Below are 22366 nucleotides of genomic sequence, written 5' to 3'. Positions count from 1 at the left end.
TTTTGTACAATCAATTTGCTTATTGTATTACCATTTAAAGCAAAACTAGGTAATAACTTTTATAGCCAGTGTTTCTGATAAAAGTTTCATTTCTCAAATATATAGAAAACTGAATCAAATTTATAAGAATACAAATCTTTCCACATTGATAAATGGTCAAAAAAGATGCACTGACAGTTTTAGGATGTAGAAATTAAAATTTTCTGCAATCAAAGAAAATTCCCTGAATCATTATTTAGAGAAATTTAAATTCAAACAGTATTGAAGTATCACCTCATACTCATCAGATTTCCTATTATGACATATAAGAAAAAAATGAAAAATGTTGGAGAAGATTTGGGAATTTAGAGCACTAATGTGTTGTTTGTGGAGTTGGGGACTAATGCAACCATTTTTTTTTATAATAACTTTTTATTGACAGAACCCATGCCAGGGTAATTTTTTACAACATTATGCCTTGCACTCACTTCTGTTCCGTTTTTCCCCTCCTTCCCTCCACTCCCTCCCCCAAATGGCAAACAGTCCTATACATGTTAAATAGGTTACAATATATCCTAGATACAATATATGTGTGCAGAACCAAACAGTTCTCTTGTTGTACAGGAAGAGTTGGATTCAGAAGGTATAAATAACCTGGGAAGAAAAACAAAATTGCAAGCAGTTTATATTCATTTCCCAGTGTTCTTTCTTTGGGTGTAGCTGCTTCTGTCCATCATTGATCAGTTGGAACTGAGTTAGATCTCTTTGTCAAAGAAATCCACTTCCATCAGAATACATCTTCATACAGTATCATTGTTGAGGTATATAATGATCTCCTGGTTCTGCTCATTTCACTTAGCATCAGTTCATGTAAGTCTCTCCAGATCTCAATGAAATCATCCTGCTTATTGATTCTTACATAATAATAACATTTTTAACATTCATATACCATAACTTATTCAGCCATTCTCCAACTGATAGGTGTAGAGGGATGAAACTATTGGGTTGATGCACTGAGGTTGGGACTGCTGAGCACTTGAGGCTAACTATTGATTGGATAATACTCTATAGGCATATGCTTGGAAAATGGTCCTTTCCACTATCCTGTGATGGCTCAATGATTGGTGTATAGAGGATTGTAGGAGGGACTAGTGGGTGGAAAAAAGCTAGCCAGGGACACATGTTTGGCGGTAGACGAGAGGGAAGGTGGTTGCAGAGATTCTGCTTCCATCCTGTTCAATCCTTAGTCTAAGACGAAGAATAAAGACAGACTTTTGCTTATCTTGGCTCTGGCTGATTCTGGTGTCCTGGGTGCTAGCGTGGTCGTTACAGATAGGCATCTCAGTAACCAATTTCCTGCAAATACAAAAAGGGCTGCCACAAACATTTTTGCACAAGTGGGTCCCTTTTCCTCTTTTGAAATCTCTTTGGGATATAGGCCCAGTAGAAACACTGATAGATCAAAGAATATGCACATTTTGATAGTTCTTTGGACATCGTTTTAAATCGCTCTCCAAAATAGTTCTATTAGTTTACAACTTCACCACTAATGTATTAGTGTCCCAGTTTTCCCACATCTCCTCTCATCTAAGTCATTATTTTTTCTTTCCTTGTAGGCATTGTAGGAACTACCCGAGTGGTGCGTAGTGGTATCTCAGAGTTGTCTTAATTTGCATTTCTATGATCAATAATGATTTAGATCACCTTTTGATATGACTAGAAATAGTTTCCATTTCTTCATCTGAAAATTGTCTGTCCATATCCTTTGACCATTTATCAATTGAAGAATGGTCTGAATTTTTAAAAATGTGAATCAATTCTCTATATATTTTAGAAATGAAGCCTTTATGAGAACCCTTGAATGTAAAATTTTTTTCCTAGTTTATTGCTTCCCTTCCAATCTTGACTGTATTCGTTTTGTTTGTTAAAAAAAAAAAAATCTTTTTAGGGGCAGCTAGGTTCTATAGTACTTAGAAAACCAGCCCTGAAGTCAAGAGGATCTGTGTTCAAAAGTGATCTCAGTAACACCTTCTAGTTGTGTGACCACTTAACCCAAATTGCATCAGCAAAAAATCCCCCCAAAAATGTTTTAATTTAATATAATCAACATTATATATTTGTAATCAATAATGACCTCCAATTTTTAATTTGGTCCCAAATTCCTTTCTAGGGGAGGATGATTCTTGTAACTTATTAAAACTTTCTCATTATTATGACAGTTAGAAAGAATAGATATATATAGAGAGGGCACAGATGTGAGTTGAATATAAAGAGATAATACCTTCAAAAAAAATAAAAGAAGAAGAAGAACTTGGAGCAGCTAAATGGTACTGTGGATAAAGCATCACCCTTGGAGTCAGGAGGACTTGAATTCAAATCTGCCATCAGAGACTTAACACTTACTAGCTGTGTGACCCTAGGCAAGTCACTTAACCCCAATTCATTCTCTCTCTCTCTGTCTCTCTCTCTCTCTCTCTCTCACACACACACACACACACACACACACACACACACACACACACGATGAAATTAAGAGATTAAGAGATGAATGGGGAATGTACTGGAAGAAAGGAAAAGGTAAAAGTGGAATTGTGCAAATTATCTGCCATAAAAAAAGAGGCAAGAGAAAAAGCTTTCACAATTGAGGAAAAGGGAGAGAGTAAAGGGGAAGCAAATGAAACTTACTCTCATCAAAATTGGCTCAAAGAAGAAGTAACATACATACTCAATATTGGTATAGAAATCTATATTACCCTGAAGGGACATAGGACTTGAATGGGGGATACAGGAAGAGAGGGTGATAAAAGAAAGGATGGATTAAACGAGGAAGTGGTTAATAGCAAATCACTTTTTGAGAAGAGACAGCGTGAAAGGAGAAAGAAAATAAATGATGGTGGTGGGAAATATAATTAACAATAGTAATTGTAAAAAAGAAATTTGGAACAAATTTCTCTAATAAAGTCTCATTTCTTAAACATAGATGGAACTGAGGCAGATTTATAAAAAATAAGAGCCATATTTCTATTGATAAATGATCAAAAGTTATGCACAAAGGGCTATAAATTTGTGCATATCCCTTGACTTAACACCACCACCCCAGACATGAATACCAAAAGAGATTCAAAAAAATGGGAAAATTATCTATATAAAAAAATTCACAGCACCATCTTCTCAGGGCAAAAAGATTGGAAACTGAGGGGATGTCCATCAATTGGGAATAGTTCAGTGAAATGTGGTATGTATTTGTGATGGAATAATATTTTTCTTTTCTTTTCTTTTCTTTTTAATAACTTTTTATTGACAGAACCCATGCCAGGGTAATTTTTTACAGCATTATCGCTTGCACTCACTTCTGTTCTGATTTCCCCCCTCCCTCCCTCCACCTCCTCCCCCAGATGGCAAGCAGTCCTTTACATGTTAAATAAACATTATATCCTAGATACAATATATGTGTGCAGAAACGAACAGTTTTCTTGTTGCATAGGGAGATTTGGATTCAGAAGGTATAAATAAGCAGTTTATATTCATTTCCCAGTGTTTTTTCTTTGGGTGGAGCTGCTTCCGTCCATCCTTGATCAATTGAAACTGAATTAGCTCTCTTTATTGAAGAGATCCATTGCCATCAGAATACATCCTCAAACAGTATTGTTGTTGAGGTATATAATGATCTCCTGGTTCTGCTCATTTCACTTAGCATCAGTTCATGTATGTCTCACCAGTCCTCTCTGTATTCATCCTGCTGGTCATTTCTTACAGAACAATAATATTCCATAACATTCATATACCACAATTTACCCAGCCATTCTCCATTGATGGGCATCCATTCATTTTCCAGCTTCTAGCCACTACAAACAGGGCTGCCACAAACATTTTGGCACATACAGGTCCCTTTCCCTTCTTTAGTATCTCTTTGGGGTATAAGCCCAGGAGTAACACTGCTGGATCAAAGGGTATGCACAGTTTGATAACTTTTTGAGCATAGTTCCAAATCGCTCTCCAGAATGGCTGGATGTGTTCACAATTCCACCAACAATGTATCAGTGTCCTTGTTTTCCCACATCCCCTCCAACATTCCACATTATCTTTCCCTGTCATTCTAGCCAATCTGACAGGTATGTAGTGGTATCTCAGAGTTGTCTTAATTTGCATTTCTCCAATAAATAATGATTTGGAGCACATTTTCATATGACTAGAAATAGTTTCAATTTCATCATCTGAAAATTGTCTGTTCATATCCTTTGACCATTTATCAATTGGAGAATGGCTTGATTTCTTATAAATTAGAGTCAATTCTCTATATATTTTGGAAATGAGGCCTTTATCAGAATCTTTGACTGTAAAAATGTTTTCCCAGTTTGTTGCTTCCCTTCTAATTTTGTCTGCATTGGTTTTGTTTGTATAAAAACTTTTCAATTTGATATAATCAAAATTTTCTATTTTGTGGTCAATAGTGATCTCTAGTTCTTCTTTGATCATAAATTCCTCCCTCTTCCACAAGTCTGAGAAGTAAACTATGCTATGCTCTTCCAATTTATTTATAATCTCATTCTTTATGCCTCAGTCATGAACCCAATTTGACCTTGTTTTGGTATATGGTGTTTAGTGTGGGTCAAAGCTTAGTTTCTGCCATACTAATTTCCAATTTTCCCAGCAATTTTTGTCTAATAATGAATTCTTATCCCAAAAGCTGGGGTCTTTGGATTTGTCAAGCCAAGTTATTGGCTGTTTTGTCCTTTGAACCTAGCCTATTCCATTGATCAACTAGTCTATTTCTTAGCCAATACCAGATGGTTTTAGTAACTGCTGCTTTATGATATAATTTTAGATCTGGTACAGCTAGGAATAATATTTTTCTGTAGGAAATATTAAGCAGGATACTCTCAAAAAAAAAAAAAACAAATAAATTGAAAAGTCCTTCATGAACACAAACAAATTTTTAAAAGTATTGTATGCAAAGTAATAGCAATGTTTTGGAATGACCGGTTGTAAATTACTTTATTATTATTCTCAGTAGCACAATGATCCAGGACTATTATCCATATCCAGAGAAGGAACTGATTCTATCTGAGACTGAAACAAATTCTCTTGTCTCTGTCTCTGTCTCTGTCTCTCTCTGTCTCTCTGTCTCTGTCTGTCTGTCTGTCTGTGTGTGTGTGTATGTGTGTGTGTGTGTGTGTGTGTGTGTGTGTTTGTGTGTGTGTGTTTGTGTGTGTGTGTCTTTAACTTCATTTATCTTGAGGGGTTTATTTTTATTAGGGTGGTAAATTTATGTTTTCTTTTACAACAATTTCTTGTACAACAAATTTACAATTTACAATGTCTTCTTTGGAAATATTTTGCATAACTTCACATGTGATTTCTTAATTGTGGGTGGTCATAAAGAAGAGTACCGGATTGAAAAGATTTTTAAAATTAAAAAAAAAAGAACTTTTAAATGTAACTTGGGGAAAATATTAAATAAGTAAATTGAAAATTTCAATTAAAAAATCAACTAAATAAAACATTTTACTTTGGCTCCATTTCAAACTTTATGGACTCATATTAATTTGAAATGTCAAAGAAAAATATGATAAAAATGATTCATCTTGTGGTTTTATTTCATTAATGAATATGATAGTTCAAGCATTTAAACTTTAAATGCTGGAAATGCATCTCATAACAATGGAATTGAGATATAAATTTCACTGTCAATTTCTTTTAAAAATAGATATCTGAAGAAACCTGGAAACACTTAAGCATTCTCTCCAAAATTATTCCTATGTTAGTGGCATTAAACATGAAGCATAGATTGGCAATTGTTTTTCTTTCTGATATAAATTATATTAAATCTGTTGACTTAGCTAACCAATGATAAACTTATCCATCTTATGATAAAGAAAAAAATCACTATAATTGGAATTTAAATACAAAAGCCTTAGAGAATTCTTTTGTTCTGAGAGAATAGTCATTCCTTGCTTTATAATATGATCCGTGAAAGTTATAATTATACTTAAAACATTTTCCCCAATTTTGATCAATTTAATATGCAGCATTACATAGCCATTGTCTAGTCAATAATCATCTTAAAGATAATGTTCCTATTTATTCTAAGCAAAAATAGTCTTCACCTGGATTTGTCTTTAAACAAACAGATACATATATGTGTGCATATATATACATATACAAACATATACATATATGTGTGTATATATGTATGTGTGCATGTAACTATTTAAATGCCTCATCTCCTTATTTTATGTATTAATAAAGATTTATGTATTAGTATAACAAAAAGTAAGTTTTTTTTTTTTTAAATTCAGTAATTAAGGATAATTAGTTTCCTTTATAATCCTATGTGCTTATTTGGTGCACTTATTTACTTTTTTTCAGAAAAGCCATTGTTTCTCAGAAATCTGCAAAAGAGTCTTTAAAAAATTTGACCTCTTTCCAGAGGAATAGAAATACTTTTGACTTTACTGAGTTCCAGAGTCACATGGTCAGATACTTGCATAAGGAAAATTACTTTGGCAGCATTGTGTACAATGGACTCAAGTAGTGAGACACATAAATCAGGGAGAGCAATTAGGTAGTGGTTGGAATAAACCCAGTGAGGTTATAAGGGTCTGAACTAAGATGTTAGGTGTTTGAGTAAAGACTAAGAGTCAGATGTTAGTATAAATAACAGGATTTATAAATGATTGGGTATGTGAAGTGAGGCAAAAAGAGGAGTCCAGGATAATGCTGAAGTTATGAATCTGGGATATTGGAGAGATTGTAATACCTTTGATAGAAATAAGGAAGTTTTGGGTATGGAAAAGAATTGGAGTCAAAGACAACCACAGAAAATGGAGTTTAAAATGTCTTCAGGACATTTATTGTTCTTCTTTGTTCTCAAAAAGACATTAGGAAGGTGATGTGATAACATGCAAGTGAATTGGATTTAAATGAGAGAGGGCTATGCAAAGTGACCTACCTCACTTTTCTCTACAGAGCTATCTGGGTCCAGTGGCAACATATGCATCAAAACCACTGGGGGTGGCCCTAGATCAAATGGGAGACCTCCATGTTTTTAAGGTAAAGTCTTTAACAATTCTCTGTTTGAGCTCACACCCTTTCAGTGATTAACACTAAATAGAAATTCAGACAAAGAAATTTAAAAATCTAACTAAAAAAAGTTAGGATTTCTAACCAAAGGGGAAATGATTTCTATTTATATTCAATCTCACTGAATCAGGACCCAAACAATGACCAACTGAGGCTTGGCCCAGGACCTGTTGGTGTTCAATCAATGAAAATCAGAATGATTTTGATTTAAAGCATGGCCTTAAGAAATAAATTTTGCCAGGAAGCCCCAAGATATCTTGGAAACGTTTAGAGGCCCAAAAGAAAAGGAAAAAAAAAATTAAAGAACATCTGTACATAAGGTTATGAAATCCTATGTGAACAGAGAGAAGGAAGGTAAGGAAAAAAGGAAGGAAGGAAGCAAGAAAGGAAGGAAGGAAGGAAGGAAGGGAAGGAGAGAGGGAGGAAGGAATAAGGAAAGGAGGGAGGAAGGGAAGGAGGGAAGAAAGAAGAAGGGAAGGAAGGAAGGAGGGAGGGAAGAAGGAAGGAAGGAGGGAGGGAGGGAGGCAGGGAGGAAGAAAGGGAAAAGGAAGGAACAAAAGGAAAGAGGAAGAAAGAGAGAGTAGGAAGGAGAAAGAGAGGGAGAAAAGTAGAGAAAGAGGAAGGAAGAGAGGGAAAGAATACAGGAAAAAAGCAGTCTTCCAATAGATCAATTCCAGTTTTGGGACCAGCTTTACTCACAGAGGTTGCTTCTCCTTCATTCTCAAATTGGGATCATCAGAAAAGTGATGCCATGACATTCACGTGAATTTCATTTAAGAAAGGCAAGGGTAGGTAAGGTTACCTGCCTCACGTTATCCCTCCACAGCCTTCCAGTGACGAGTCATAGATTAAGACAACTAAAGATGACCCTGTAGCATCAAATTCTAATAAGTATTTAATAACATCCAGCTGAAGGTCAGGGAAACACTGGGGCTGGATATATAAGTTTATGAACTATACTTACAGACATTGGCTAAAACCATTGAAGAGAGTACTGAAAGACTGAATATAGTTATAGAAGAGAAGACCCAAGATAGAACCTTGAGGTACAATTAGGGAATGTGATATGTAAACTATAGTAAGAAAGGTAAGAGGGGAACCAGGAGACAGTATTGTTGTAATAATCCAGAGAAGAGAGATTAGTCAGGTAGAAAGTAAAGTTAACAGTTCCAAATATAGGAATTTGATTAAGAAAAATGAAGGTTGACAAAAGAAAAACAGATATGATTATTAAATTATTGTTTTATTTTTCATTTATTTCTGTCATATCTGATTTGTTGTGGAATTTGGGGTTTTCTTAGCAGAGATACTATAGTGGTTGGTATTTCCTCCTTTAGCTAATTTTATAAGTCAGGAAACGTAGACCATAGGATTAAATTATTTGGTTAGGGTCACAGAGGTAGTGTCTGAGACCAATTATGAACTAAAAAAGATGAATCTTCCTGATTCCATGGCCTGTACTCTCTGCTCTGAGCTTTCTAGCTGCCATAAAATATCTTTAATCATTTCAAAGAAAACAATGTACAATTAGTGATGAAGTGAAAATTCAGATTTTAAAGTACCTATGATAATGTTAGAGGACTGTGACTGAGAATGGGAAATATAGCAAGATATTTTGAGGTGGGAAAGTGTCTAATGAAGTGTATTGTTGTTTCATTTTGTTTTGATTTTAAATATAAAGGACTCTTGGATAGAAACTATTATTTGAAGAGATTAGAGAAGGAAACAGTAGCTAGAAAGTGACAAGGTTTGAAAATGGAAATTGGAGGTGACTAAGGATTTAATCTGCTGGGAATGAAAGGAAGAGTTGCAAACAAATGGAGTAATGGGGTTACTCTTGACAAGGATCTAGCACTACCTCTTTGTCAGAGACTAGAATGAGAGATGAAAAGAATGTGAGAAAAATATCATATCAAGTTATCAATTTTTTTCACTAAAGTTAAAAAAAAAAACACAAAGCCAAGACCTCATCTAAAGTTTGTGCTGGGTAGAATAGGAGATGGAGAACGTATTTTGGAAAAATAAGAGCATAATGAGAATATTTGGATCAATAGCTCTAGGGAATGGGATAAGAAATTATTTAGGAGGAGTTTAGAAGTACTAACACTATATTGATATAAAAGTGGAAATCTTGAGTTCGTAATGTACCAAGTCACCATGGTTATGAAATTTTCTAAAGCTACATTCAATAACTTCTGAAAAGGAATAATGAATGGAAACAATAGACAAAATACAGGGATTAAGTTTATTTAAAAATGAGTAATAATGAGGAAAAGGAGGAAGAAATTCAAAAGCAGAGGACAAACTATTAGAGCAGAATAATGGAGCTTTTACTCAAAATGTAAAATGAAAATTATTTTAATCTCTTGCAATAATTTTGTCAATATAATCTCATCATTAATGATGCTGTATACTAGTATCTTTGACTTAATAGTTTTCTTTTTAACTAATCATCTGTTTAGGAGAATAGGAATGGCTTTGTGACTGAGAAACATGGTCACTCTATGCCTCAGAGGTCTTAGCAGTTTGTTGAGAGATTAGCCCCTACGTAATGATGAAAAAACTATACTCTATCTCATAGAAATTCCAACTAGAAGGCATCAAGGATGTCCATAATATCTCTGAAGGAATGATAAGTCCAGAAATTAAGGAAGTTCACTTCAAAATAGACTTGAGTCTAAGGGTATTCACTATCTCGAAATGATCCTACTATAGTTCTAAAGATTGTGGGTAGTGTTTAGGACAGAGATTTATGGAAAGTCAGAACTTTCCATGAAGAAAAAGCTTAAGAGGGTATGTTCACAGTAAAGTTCTTAAAGTTGTGCAAATGCATATAGCTACAAACTAAGGCAGCATAGCAGATCACCCTCTCGTCATAGAAAAGATGCAGCATTATAATGAAGAATTCTTGTGGATATGTATGTGGATAAAGATGGAATCAGAGAAAAAACACCATAACCATAAGTTTATTACAGCCAATTAACATAGAATATGTTGCTGGCAGAGTACACATCCAGCAGGAAAAAAAGGGTGGGGGCAATGGTGGATAATGTATCTGGTAGAAATAATATACTTGGGAATTATCAGTGGGAAGCAGGCCCAGTGTAATCAATATCTACATCAGGTTTCTAGAAAAAAAATGTTTCATGGCTATTTTTCTTGCTATAGTATTTTGTGAATGGTGTTTTTTTTTTTTTTTAAACTACCTGTATCTTCTAGCTAATTAATTAAGGAGAATCTGTTATTATGAGTATACTGGGCTGGGTTTTGGGATGGATACTGTCTTATAGCATTCCTTGAATCTAAGGGATCTTCTCTCTAGGAATTGGGGGATGTGCTTGTAATAAAAAAAATTTAGAATTGTAACTCTAAAAGTATCATAAATTATTAGATACAGTATTATATATTAATGAATCGCATATTCTCTCCACAAAAGAAAAAAAATTGAAAATAATTGCTAACATTTTGTACTGCTTTAAGACCTGCAAAATGGTTTATAGAGTTATATCAGTTGATTCTCCTAGAAACATTGTGAAGGAGGTAGCATTATTATCCCCATTTGAGTTGAAAAAGTGAAGTGGATTCCTCTGGTTCAGATAGCTAGTAAGTGTCTAAAGCAGAAATTAAGCTTATTTTTTTGTTATTCTGACTCTACTATTTTATAAATTAACACAATTAGCTGTATATCTTAAAATTAAAGGTAAAACAGATAAATGAAAAACAGAAAAAATGTTATAGATATTATGGGTAAAAAAGGGCTATAAAATTGTATGTAAATTTGTATCTTTGGACCTAATAATACCAATAACAGATATGAATTTAAAAGAGATTTTTTTTTTAAAGGAAAAGGTCCTGTATGTACAAAAAATATAGCAACTCTCTTTTCAGGGCAAAGAATTGGAAATTGAGGGGATCCTCTTCAATTAGTTAATGAACAAATAAATTATGGCATGTGATTATGATGAAACATAATTATTTTGTGGGAAAATTTAAGCAGGATGTTCTAAGAAAAATCTGGGAAGTTCTCAAGGTGCTCAAAGAAAGTGAAATGTATTGTCTACAAAGTAACAGTAATGTTGGGATATGATCAGCTGTGAATGACTGGTATTCTCAGCAGTATAGTGATTCACAACTACCTGAAGGACTTAGGACCAAAAAATACCATACCCAGAAAATGAATTGATTATATCTGAATACAGATGGAAGCATACTTTATTTTTTTTCTTATTTTGAGGGTTTTTTTTTTTTTGAGGGAGATCTTTGTCTTCTTTCACAGCTTGACTTTTATAGAAATATTTTTAAAATTATCTTCAAAACTAAAAATTGATTCTTTGAAAAGATGAGCAGAAAATAAAAATAAAAACTAATCTAAAAAGCAAACAAGAACAAGAAGAAAGCTAGAAGCAGAAGATGAAGAAGAAAGAAGAAAAAGAAGGAAAAAGAAGAAGAGAGGAGGAAAAGAGGAAAATGGACATTTTATTGAAATGAACCAAAGTTGTCAGGGTGGAGACAAGATGGTGGAGAAGGCACACCTGATTTTCTAAGCTCCTCTCATAACCGCACGACCAATTATTAAATTCAGCCTCAAAAATAGCGCTTGATTGGTAAAACCCACAAGGATTAGAAGTACAACAATGCACCAGCCAAAGATAATCTGGAAGATTGCCAGGAAAGGTTTGTCCTGTAGGGAGGGAACAGACCAGCACTGGCAGGGAAGAAGGAAAGCTAGTAAACAGAGCTGATGGGAAAGGAGGTGGGCTTTGGTTAGAAAATTACAGAGGTGACTCAGGCATAGGCTGATTGCTCTGCCTTGCTTGCGAAATAGCAGATCAGCAGAGAAATTAAAGCCAAAGGCAGAAAGTACTCTAAAAATGCCAGAACCTAATGATCAAGCTACAAGCACCTAAAACCGGAAGTGAAGGACTCAGCACAGACCATAACACAGCTCTGCAACCACATTCTACACTACAGGCTTGCTTGGGGCAGTTACAAAACTGCACAGCAGGTGGGTACAGTCCGGAGGAGCCTCTAGTCTGCACAATGCAAGTCTCAGCCTGGGGCAATAGAACTTCCACAGGGGACTGTGCTTCGCTGGGCAGAGACACTTCTGGTGTGTATGGGACTACAAGCTGGTCAGCTGCTAATGCCCATAGCTCCCTGGTGGGCTTTGGCCTGGGATACTAACACTTTCACTGCTAAGGGTCTAGCCTCAGGACACTTGTTAATCCACACAGCAGGGGTTTTTCACTGGGCACTTCCACAGCTCGGACCACTGCCCACCAGGTCTGAATCACTTCCAGTTGGGGGGGAAGGGGGAATTTTTCCCAGAGTACTCCCTTACCTCCTTGTTCTTTGCAGCCTGTTTGTATCCCTACTTTGCAGAGGAAACTGGTAACCTCCTTGCCCTGAAGGCAAAACCCAAAGGCTTTTAAAAATGAGTAAAAAAAAATCAAAAGGATGATGGATAGCTTCTATACAGAAAGAGAGCAGGTTTGTAACCCCGAGGAGACTAATAGAAAACAGTCTCCAGACAATACCCCAAAGGGGAAAGTTGCCTGGACTCTCCTAGAAGAGATTATTAAAAGTCTTAAAAGGGAGTTAGAAGAAAAATGGGCAAAGGAGTGAGAAGCTATGCAAGAAAGTAACAACTTCCTGAAATGTGAATTGGAAAAGGCAAAGGATCCCCAGAAAGTGCAGGAAAACAGAATTTGTGAATTGCAAAAGATAAAGAATTCACAAGAAAGAAGGATTTGTGAATTGGAAAAAGAAAATAACTCACTTAAAAAAAATTGGTGAAATGGAAAAAAAAAATTCCATAGAGCAAAACAACTCATTTAAAAACTCAATGGTACATATACAAATAGATATTAAAAAAAAAAAAAAAAAGGTAATGAAGAAAATAACTCATTAAAAATCAGAACTGAACAAATAGAAAACAATGATTCATTGAGATGCCAAGAATCAGTCAAGCAAGATCAAAAAAATATAAATTAGAAAAAAACATCAAATATCTTTTTGGAAAAATGACAGATCTGGAAAATAGATCTAGGAGAGATAATCTGAAGATTATTGGACTACCGGAAAATTATGATGAAAAAAAGAGTCTAGATATTATTTTACAAGAAATCATGAAAGAGAACTGTACAGAGGTAATAGATTCAGAAAGTAAAATAGGCATTGAAAGAATTCATCAAACACCTCGTGAAAAAGATCCTGAAATAAAAACTCCAAGGAATATTGTGGACAAATTTCAGAACTATCAGATTAAGGAAAAAATATTACAAGCAGCCAGAAAAAAAAAAATTCAAATACCAAGGTGCCACAATAAGGATCACCCAAGATATGGCTGCCTCCACATTAAAGGATCAAAGGGCCTGGAATCTGAAACTCTGAAAGGCAAAAGAACTTGGAATGTAGCCAAGAATAAACTACCCAGCCAAGCTGAGCATTATCTTCCAGGGAAGAAGATGGACATTTAATGAAACAGATGAATACTATTTATTTCTAAGGAAAAAAAAAACAGGACTAAACAAAAAAATTGGTCTCCAAAGATAATACTCAAGAGAAGCAGAAAAGATAAAAGGAACTTTTGAGAACTGTATTTCTGTTGTGGATATACATAAAGACTACATGTATAATTTGATTTTACTGATATAACATAAAAAAGGGCAGTAGAAATGGAAAGGGAATAGTGTTAGAAAAAAGGAAAAGGGGGGATAAAAAGAGGGAGACAACATCCCACAAAGAGGCAAAGGAAATCTATCATATTTGAGGGAATTTAGAGAGAGGGAGGAACATTGTGAGAATCTTACTCTCATCAGAGTCACCTCAAAGAGAAAATAATTGACATATTTATTTTACAGAAAATCTTCTCTCACCTCATTAAAAAGGGGGAAAGGAAAAGGGAAAAGGAAAAGAGTAATAAGGGAAGAGTACAAGAAAGGGAAAGAGATTCAAAAGGAAAAGGGAGGGATCCTAAAGAGGGTGAGCGAAGTAATACAAGTGGGGCACATAAGTTTAAAACTAGAAAACAAGGTTGGGGGTGGGCAAGAAAAACAAAAGCATAATCTGGGGATAATAAGATGGCAGGAAATACAGAATTAGTAATTTTCACCATAAATGTGAATGGGGTGAACTCTCCCATTAAGTGGAGGCAGATAGCAGAGTGGATCAAAAGTCAGAACCTCACAATATAGTGTTTACATGAAACACATTTGAAGAAGGGAGATGTAAAGGTAAAAGGCTGGAGCAGAATCTATTATGCTTCAGGTAAAGTCAAAAAAGCAAAGGTAGCCATCCTGATATCAGATCAAGCAAAAGCAAAAAATTGATTCCTTATGAAAGGAAACTATAGCTTGCTAAAGGGTAACATAGACAATGAAGCAATATCAATACTAAACATATATGCACCACGTGGTATAGCATCTAACTTCCTAAAGGAGAAGTTAAGAATGTTGCAAGAAGAAATAGACAGCAAAACTATAATAGTGGATGATCTCAACCTTGCACTCTCAGAATTAGATAACTCAAACCACGAAACAAATAAGAAAGAAATTAAAGAGGTAAATAGAATATTAGAAAATTTAGGTATGACAGATCTTTGGAGAAAACTGAATGGAGACAGAAAGGAATATACTTTCTTCTCAGCAATTCATGTAACCTATACAAAAATTGACCTTATATTAGAATATAAAGACCTCAAAATTAAATGCAGGAAGGCAGAAATAGTAAATGCTTTCTTTTCAGATCACAATGCAATAAAAACTACATTCAACAAAAAGTTAGGGGTAAATAGACCAAAAAGTAAATGGAAATGAAACAATCTCATCTTAAAGAATGATTGGGTGAAACAGCAAATTATAGACACAATGAATAATTTCACTCAAAATAATGATCATGATGAGACATCATAGCAAAATTTGTGGGATGCAGCCAAAGTGGTAATAAGGGGAAATTTTATTTCCTTAGAGGCTTACTTGAATAAAATAGAGAAAGAGATGATCAGTGAATTGGGTTTGCAACTTAAAAAGCTAGAAAAAGACCAAATTTAAAAAAAATCAATTACTAAATTTGAAATTTAAAAATTAAAAGGAGAAATTAATAAGATTGAAAGTAAAAAAAAAAAAAACTATTGAACTAGTAAACAAAACTAAAAGCTGGTTTTATGAAAAAAAATGATAAATCTTTGGTAAATCTAATTAGAAAAAGGAGAGAGGAAAATCAAATTAGTAGTCTTAAAAATGAAAAGGGAGAACTTTTCCCCAATGAAGAGGAAATTAGAGCAGTAATAGTTACATTGCCCAACTTTATACCAATAAATTTGATAACCTAAGTGAAATGGATGACTATCTCCAAAAATGTAGACTTCCCAGATTAACATAGGAGGAAGTCAATTGCTCAAACAGTCCCATTTCAGAAAAAGAAATAGAACAAGCTATTAATCAACTCCCTAAGAAAAAAATCCCCGGTACCAGATGGATTTCCGTGTGAATTCTACCAAACGTTTATAGAACGTTTGCTTTAAAGAACAATGAGCCCCAATGCTATATAAACTATTTGAAAAAATAGGGAATGAAGGAGCCCTACCAAATTCCTTTTATGACACAGACATGGCACTGATATCTAAACCAGGTAGGTTGAAAACAGAGAAAGAAAATTATATACCAATCTCCCTAATGAATATTGAAACTAAAATCTTAAATAAGATATTAACAAAAAGACTACAGAAAATCATCCCCAAGATAATACACCATGATCAAGTAGGATTTATACCAGGAATGCAAGGCTGGCTCAATATTAGGAAAACTATCAGATAATTGGCCATATTAATAACCAATTTAACAAAAACCATATGATCACCTCAACTGATGCAGAAAAAGCATTTGATGAAATCCAACATCCATTCCTATTTAAAACATTTGAGAGTATGGGAATAAATGGACTTTTCCTTAAAATAATCAGTAGCATCTATTTAAAACCAACAGTAAGCATCATATACAATGGATAAAAACTGCAACCATTTTCAATAAGATTAGGAGTGAAACAAGGTTGCCCACTATCACCATTACTATTCAATATTGTATCAGAAATGCTAGCTTTGGCAATAAGAGTTGAAAAAGAGATTAAAGGAATACGAATAGGCAATGAGGAAACCAAATTATCACTCTTTGCTGATGATATGATGGTATACTTAGAGAACCCCAGAGATTCTACTAAAAAGTTATTAGAAATAATCTATACCTTTAGCAATGTTGCAGGATACAAAAAAAAAAAAAAAATCCCACAGAAGTCATCAGCATTCCTATATATCATTAACAAAGTTTAACAGTTAAGAGATACAAAGTGAAATTCCATTTAACGTAACGACTGATAGTGTAAAATGCTTAGGAATCTATCTGCCAAGAGAAAATCAAAAAAATTTATGAGAAAAACTACAAAACACTTTCCACACAAATTAAGTCTAATCTAACCAATTGGAAAAATAGTAAATGCTCTTGGATAGGGCGAGCAAATTTAATAAAGATGACAATACTACCTAAACTAATCGATTTGTTTAGCCCTATACCAATCATACTCCCAAAAAACTATTTTAATGACCTGAGAAAAATAACAACAAAGTTCATATGGAAAAACAAAAGGTCAAGAATTTCAAGGGAATTAATGGAAAAAAAAAATCAAATGAATGTGGCCTCGCTGTACCAGATCTAAAATTTTATTATAAAGCAGCAGTTACCAAAACCATTTAGTATTGGATAAGAAATAGACTAGTTGATCAGTGGAATAGGTTAGGTTCAAAGGACAAAACAGTCAATACTTTTAATGCTCTAGTGTTTGACAAACCCAAAGACCCCAGGTTTTGGGATAAGAACTCACTGCTTGACAAAAATTGCTGGGAAAATTGGAACCTAGTATGGCAGAAACTAAGCATTGACCCACACATAACAATGTATACCAAGATAAGGTCAGAATGGGTTCATGACCTAGGCATAAAGAATGAGATTATAAATAAATTAGAGGAACACAGGATTGTTTACCTCTCAGACCTGTGGAAGAGGAAGGAATTTATGACCAAGAAGAGCCAGAGATCATTAATGATCACAAAATAGAAAATTTTGATTATATCAAATTAAAAAGTTTTTTGTACAAACAAAACCAATGCAGACAAGATTAGAAGAGAAGCAATAAAGTGGGAAAACATTTTTACAGTAAAAGGTTCTGATAAAAGACTCATTTCCAAAATATATAGAGAATTGTCTTTAATTTATAAGAAATCAAGCCATTCTCCAATTGATAAATTGTCAAAGGATATGAACAGGCAATTCTCACCTGAAGAAATTGAAACTATTTCTAGCCATATGAAAAGATGCTCCAAGTCATTATTAATCAGAGAAATGCAAATTAAGACAACTCTGAGATACCACTACACACCTATCAGATTAGCTAGAATGACAGGGAAAGATAATGCTCAATGTTGGAAGGGATGTCGAAAAACAGGGACACTTTGTATGTTGAATACATCCAGCCATTCTGGAGAGCAATTTGGAACTATGCTCAAAAAGCTATCAAAACTGTCCATACCCTTTGATCCAGCAATGTTACCACTGGGGTTATATCTCAAAGAGATTATAAAGAAGGGAAAGGGTCCTGTATGTGCACGAATGTTTGTGGCAGCCCTTTTGGTAGTGACCCCAATTTGTAAACTGAGTAAATATCCATCAATTGGAGAATGGATGAATAAATTGTGGTATTTGAATATTATTTTTCGGTAAGAGATGACCAACAGAATGATTTCAGGAAGGACTGAAGAGACTTACATGAACTGATGCTGAGTGAAATAAGCAAGACCAGGAGATCATTATATACTTCAACAACAACACTATATGATTATCATTTCTGATGGACCTGGTCATCTTCAGCAATGAGATGGACCAAATCAGTTCCAATAGAGCAGTAATGAATTGAACCAGCTACACCCAGTATAAAAATAACTCTGGGAGATGATTATGAACCACTACATTGAATTCCCAATCCTTATATTTTTGTCCACCTGCAGTTTTGATTTTCTTCACAGGCTAATTGTACACTATTTCATGTTAAGAGTTCAAAATGTTGGAGTTTGTTCTCAGAGGACAGCCAGTTTAGAGGCTTAGAGCCCTTCAGATGTCTCCAAATCCAAAGGTTCTGTCCTTCAGCCTCTGCCTCTGCTTTCTTCAGCCTCCAGCCAGCTCCAACTCTTCATGTCATTCCGCTGAAATCTCGACTTGTAGCGTCTTCACTCTCGAGAGAACTTCGACTGGCCCATTGGCCTATTTATGCTCCTTCCAGAGAGAGGGATTATGGGTTTTCTCCCATAGTGCTCTCTGGCCCAATGACTTCAAGGGAGGTGTGAATTCATTGAACTCCAATGAGTAAAGGTGTGAACACAAGCCTTGTATTGATTAGTTCTACTTAGTACCTTGTTTCAGGTTCTGGCCAAAACATCTTCTTGTAAGATTAGATCAACTCTAATTAGTTAGCAGTTAGTAAGGATTCCAACATCTCCCCTTTCTTTTGTTTTAAAACATAGGGGGTTTCTGAGGGGGTACACATAAATCCATCAATATAGGCCAGAACTTTGTAACAGATATACACGGTATACATAAATCCATCAATATGGGAGGCATTATACATAATTTACATAAGCACATAGCAATATAACACAGGCTAGTAGTAATGTAACAAATAACATGAATCATCCTGAAAATTTACACATGTCCATAAGTCCTAGAAACAGTCCAATAGGATTCCATTGTCCATTAGTTCATGTGCCAGGAATCCAATAGTTCCTGTAAGCTCTGAAGTACTGCAAAAAGTCTCATCAACAATTTTTCATCTTAAGGAACCCAATGATTCTTGCTGGTTTTTCAGGAACTGAAATAGTTTCATCTTGTGTTAGGAAATTCAAAGATTTCTGAAGATTTTAAGAGTCCTTTTGACAGTCTCATTGTCGGCCATCTGATTCTTTCTTCATCAGTGGAAATATAAGCAGATCCTCTTCCCCAAGCAGTTAATCTAATTCCCTTCTATTTACCAAATTTGGGATTTCTCCTCATCATCTGGTAATTACATTGGAGCTGTTTGCATTGGATATTGTCTTGTTGTCTTAAAAGGCCTGTATTCTTCCCAACTGTAATCCTGATTGCTTTTCTGTTGGTTGATGACATCAGAGTTCTGAATTTCTAAAGTCTCTCTGGGTGTAACCTCAGCTGCTATCATGCCCCACCTGTCCTTTGATTGATACTTTAGAGCTGGGCCCTGCCTCTCATTCCTCTGGGTCAATATACATTTAGAGGCCCAATGAAAGCCTCGGTTACATTTTGGACATGGGGTTTTGGGTTTTCTCTCACCCTGTCTTCTCACTCTATTTCCATATCTACAATGAGCTCTCAAATGTCCAATTTTTCTGCACTGAAAACATCGACGAGTTTCTCTAGAATTCCTCTGCCAAGAAGGACCTTGTCTTTCCTTGGCACTGATATCTAAACCAGGTAGGTTGAAAACAGAGAAAGAAAATTATATACCAATCTCCCTAATGAATATTGAAACTAAAATCTTAAATAAGATATTAACAAAAAGACTACAGAAAATCATCCCCAAGATAATACACCATGATCAAGTAGGATTTATACCAGGAATGCAAGGCTGGCTCAATATTAGGAAAACTATCAGATAATTGGCCATATTAATAACCAATTTAACAAAAACCATATGATCACCTCAACTGATGCAGAAAAAGCATTTGATGAAATCCAACATCCATTCCTATTTAAAACATTTGAGAATATGGGAATAAATGGACTTTTCCTTAAAATAATCAGTAGCATCTATTTAAAACCAACAGTAAGCATCATATACAATGGATAAAAACTGCAACCATTTTCAATAAGATTAGGAGTGAAACAAGGTTGCCCACTATCACCATTACTATTCAATATTGTATCAGAAATGCTAGCTTTGGCAATAAGAGTTGAAAAAGAGATTAAAGGAATACGAATAGGCAATGAGGAAACCAAATTATCACTCTTTGCTGATGATATGATGGTATACTTAGAGAACCCCAGAGATTCTACTAAAAAGTTATTAGAAATAATCTATACCTTTAGCAATGTTGCAGGATACAAAAAAAAAATCCCACAGAAGTCATCAGCATTCCTATATATCATTAACAAAGTTTAACAGTTAAGAGATACAAAGTGAAATTCCATTTAACGTAATGACTGATAGTGTAAAATGCTTAGAATCTATCTGCCAAGAGAAAATCAAAAAAATTTATGAGAAAAACTACAAAACACTTTCCACACAAATTAAGTCTAATCTAACCAATTGGAAAAATAGTAAATGCTCTTGGATAGGGCGAGCAAATTTAATAAAGATGACAATACTACCTAAACTAATCTATTTGTTTAGCCCTATACCAATCATACTCCCAAAAAAACTATTTTAATGACCTGGGAAAAATAACAACAAAGTTCATATGGAAAAACAAAAGGTCAAGAATTTCAAGGGAATTAATGGAAAAAAAAATCAAATGAATGTGGCCTCGCTGTACCAGATCTAAAATTTTATTATAAAGCAGCAGTTACCAAAACCATTTAGTATTGGATAAGAAATAGACTAGTTGATCAGTGGAATAGGTTAGGTTCAAAGGACAAAACAGTCAATAATTTTAATGCTCTAGTGTTTGACAAACCCAAAGACCCCAGGTTTTGGGATAAGAACTCACTGCTTAACAAAAATTGCTGGGAAAATTGGAACCTAGTATGGCAGAAACTAAGCATTGACCCACACATAACAACGTATACCAAGATAAGGTCAGAATGGGTTCATGACCTAGGCATAAAGAATGAGATTATAAATAAATTAGAGGAACACAGGATTGTTTACCTCTCAGACCTGTGGAAGAGGAAGGAATTTATGACCAAGAAGAGCCAGAGATCATTAATGATCACAAAATAGAAAATTTTGATTATATCAAATTAAAAAGTTTTTTGTACAAACAAAACCAATGCAGACAAGATTAGAAGAGAAGCAATAAAGTGGGAAAACATTTTTACAGTAAAAGGTTCTGATAAAAGACTCATTTCCAAAATATATAGAGAATTGTCTTTAATTTATAAGAAATCAAGCCATTCTCCAATTGATAAATTGTCAAAGGATATGAACAGGCAATTCTCACCTGAAGAAATTGAAACTATTTCTAGCCATATGAAAAGATGCTCCAAGTCATTATTAATCAGAGAAATGCAAATTAAGACAACTCTACACACCTATCAGATTAGCTAGAATGACAGGGAAAGATAATGCTCAATGTTGGAAGGGATGTCGAAAAACAGGGACACTTTGTATGTTGAATACATCCAGCCATTCTGGAGAGCAATTTGGAACTATGCTCAAAAAGCTATCAAAACTGTGCATACCCTTTGATCCAGCAATGTTACCACTGGGGTTATATCTCAAAGAGATTATAAAGAAGGGAAAGGGTCCTGTATGTGCACGAATGTTTGTGGCAGCCCTTTTGGTAGTGGCCCCAATTTGTAAACTGAGTAAATATCCATCAATTGGAGAATGGATGAATAAATTGTGGTATTTGAATATTATTTTTCGGTAAGAGATGACCAACAGAATGATTTCAGGAAGGACTGAAGAGACTTACATGAACTGATGCTGAGTGAAATAAGCAAGACCAGGAGATCATTATATACTTCAACAACAACACTATATGATTATCATTTCTGATGGACCTGGTCATCTTCAGCAATGAGATGGACCAAATCAGTTCCAATAGAGCAGTAATGAATTGAACCAGCTACACCCAGTATAAAAATAACTCTGGGAGATGATTATGAACCACTACATTGAATTCCCAATCCTTATATTTTTGTCCACCTGCAGTTTTGATTTTCTTCACAGGCTAATTGTACACTATTTCAGAGTCCGATTCTTTTTGTACAGCAAAATAACTGTTTAGACATGTATACTTATTTTGTATTTAATTTATACTTTACCATATTTAGCATGTATTGGTCAACCTGCCATCTGGAAAAGGGGTGCGGGAAAGGAGGGGAAAAATTGGAACAAAAGGTTTGGCAATTGTCAATGCTATTAAATTATCCATGCATATAGCTTCTAAATAAAAAGCTATTAAAAAAAAAAGAAAAAGAAAAGAAATCAACCAAAGTTATTTCTGAAAAATCATGGTTTAGTAGAATAAGAAACAAATCCCTGCTAAGTCAAATACATCTATGAGCTTAATTATTTGCATTTA

The sequence above is a fragment of the Antechinus flavipes genome, chromosome 1 (assembly GCF_016432865.1).
Source record: "Antechinus flavipes isolate AdamAnt ecotype Samford, QLD, Australia chromosome 1, AdamAnt_v2, whole genome shotgun sequence".
NCBI lineage: Eukaryota > Metazoa > Chordata > Mammalia > Dasyuromorphia > Dasyuridae > Antechinus > Antechinus flavipes.
This window is presented reverse-complemented; position numbering follows the sequence as displayed.